The following is a 2,460-nucleotide window of genomic DNA, read 5'->3' as shown; positions in this document are numbered from 1 at the left end:
GGCGGAAGATGAAGTACATCATAGGAGATGGAATGACAACCTCTCTATGGTTTGACAATTGGCATCCTCACAGCCCACTCGCGGATTCTTACGGGGAAAGATTCATCTATGATTCAGGTATGGCCAAAAACACGAAGGTGAATGTGTTAATTCATAACTCAGAATGGAAAACTCCTACCACCCAAGCTATTGGCTGGCACCCCATTATAGAAGCTATTCCTTCCAATTCTAATCCTAAGATGGGGCAAAAGGATGAGATAGTTTGGTTGGATTCGCCAAATCACAGATTCTCGATCAAAGTAGCTTGGGAACAACTAAGAAGTCATCGTCAGATGGTTGAATGGCATGACATTGTGTGGTTCAAGAATGGTGTTCCAAGACATTCATTTCTTCTATGGATGGCTGTCCAACAGAAACTCACAACTCAAGATAAACTTCATCGGTTTGGTATACATGGTCCCAATAGATGCTCACTCTGTCTCTGCAACAATGAGGATCACAACCACTTGTTCTTTGAATGCTCCTATACTAAAGTGATCTGGTGGGATGTTTGTGACAGATGCGACATTCCAAGAATGACAAAAGGTTGGGATGAATGGATTCGATGGGCCACTGTCTCTTGGCATGGCAAGAGTTTCGTCAATTTTTCTCGTAAACTGAGTTTTGCAGCTACAGTGTATCATGTATGGCAAGAATGGAATGCAAGGATCTTTGCTGGAATGTCTAGAACTTTGAATTTGGTCTTTAATCAAATCGAATGTATCATTCGTGATAAGCTTGATTTGATGAGGAATGTCGTACCAACAAATGAAAACAAAAGGATCTAGCGAGCTTGGAGGGTAAATACCATAGATTCTTAATTTGTTAGTTAGCTGGTTGTATTGGTTTCTCTAACGAATCTAGTGAGGTTTCAGTTTTATGGTCGGTGGCTAGCTTGTAACCATCTGTTGTTTTATGTTTCTGTTATCATTGTAAATCTAGGGTATGCTACTTATAATATTTGTATCTTTTTCTTTTAATACATATGTCAACTTACCAAAAAAAAAAAGTATTTCAAGTTGCCCATTTGGCCAGAACCTTGGCAAGCTCAACAAGCTTCTGTATCTCTGGAAGGACATCCTTCACAGCAGGATGTGAAGAAAAACTAGTTGCCCATTTCAACAGGCTAGGAGTCTTAGTTTCATCAATCAGCTTCACTCCATTCATCTTCTCTATGGCTCTCAACCACCCTAAAAAGGAACCAAATGCAATGTCAAGGTACCCGATCTGATCTCCTCCAAAGAAACCCTTCCCTTTGCTACACCTGCTAAATGCATCCTCCAGCATCATCACCCCTTCTCATGCTTGCTCTATCAACGCCTTTCGAGCCTCCTCTTCTTTAGCTGTTGCAATGCTTCTCATCGTAGGAAACCACTGCGTATATTCAATATGGCCAGGGAAAGATCAGGACAACATAACAATAAAGAAATCCGGAATCAGAACGTCGCAAATAATGAATCTAGAAATTGAAAGATGGAGATCAGAGAGGTGGTACCTTCTCATCGAGTTAGGCAGCCCAAAACCGAGCAAGGGCACGATCATAAGGATCGGAGGGGAGGATGGTAGGTCCAGAAGACCAAACCTCATCAATGTACTCCACTATCACAAGAGATTCACAAATGGGCTTGCCATCATGAATCAGAACTGGGATTTTCTTATGGACAAGGTTTGATTCAAGAAGAAGCTGGCTTTTGGATCCCAGTGTTTCCTCAAGAAACTCATACCCCGCAGATTTAATATTAAGGGCAATTCTTGGCCTCATCACAAAAGGGCTCGGCCATGCCCCTATAAGCTTCACATCACTCTTAGCCATGATCGATAATATCAAGCCGAACAAAGTTCTTCGCGTGTGTTTAAATATATATGGAAGAAAACTTGTGGATGACAATGCAGGACGTATTTATTTGGAATTGGTGTGCGGTGTGAAAATATATTGCAGCCTCGCGGGTAGCTGGAACACAGGTTGTGCTTTCCTGTAATACAATCCTAGCATTTATTAGGCGGAGATTTCTCTGTACCTAAAATATCTGTCTGACATTACACCATGTTCACACTGAGAATGAAGCATAAATGAAATTATTCAGTGGTAGAGAAGCTCACCATGTAGTAATTTGACATTTGCCATCAGGCAGTTGAAAATACTGTGTTGTGCTTGAATTATTTTTTTATTTTAAATTAATTTTTTTATAATTGATATAAAAAATACAATTTAAAAAATAAAAAAATATTATTTTATTTTATTTTTAAGTAAATAATATTTTAAAATATAATATTTATCACAGATAATTAATTCCCCATTAATTGGAGTTTCTTTATTCACATCACAGATAAAAAAAAATGAAAAGTGGTAAATTTATAAATTTCAACAATTAATTAAAAAAATAGTATAATTTAGTGAGTTTCAAATATTTATGACTTTCT

At 38.2% G+C, this 2,460-nt stretch overlaps 1 pseudogene; it reads right to left on the bottom strand.

Annotated features, from left to right (window-relative positions):
• Positions 1-985: 985 nt before the first annotated feature.
• LOC133697958 (glutathione S-transferase U17-like) lies at positions 986-1,909 on the bottom strand (annotated as a pseudogene).
• Positions 1,910-2,460: the final 551 nt, after the last annotated feature.

The sequence above is a fragment of the Populus nigra genome, chromosome 6, assembly GCF_951802175.1.
Source record: "Populus nigra chromosome 6, ddPopNigr1.1, whole genome shotgun sequence".
Lineage (NCBI taxonomy): Eukaryota > Viridiplantae > Streptophyta > Magnoliopsida > Malpighiales > Salicaceae > Populus > Populus nigra.
This window is presented reverse-complemented; position numbering and strand designations above follow the sequence as displayed.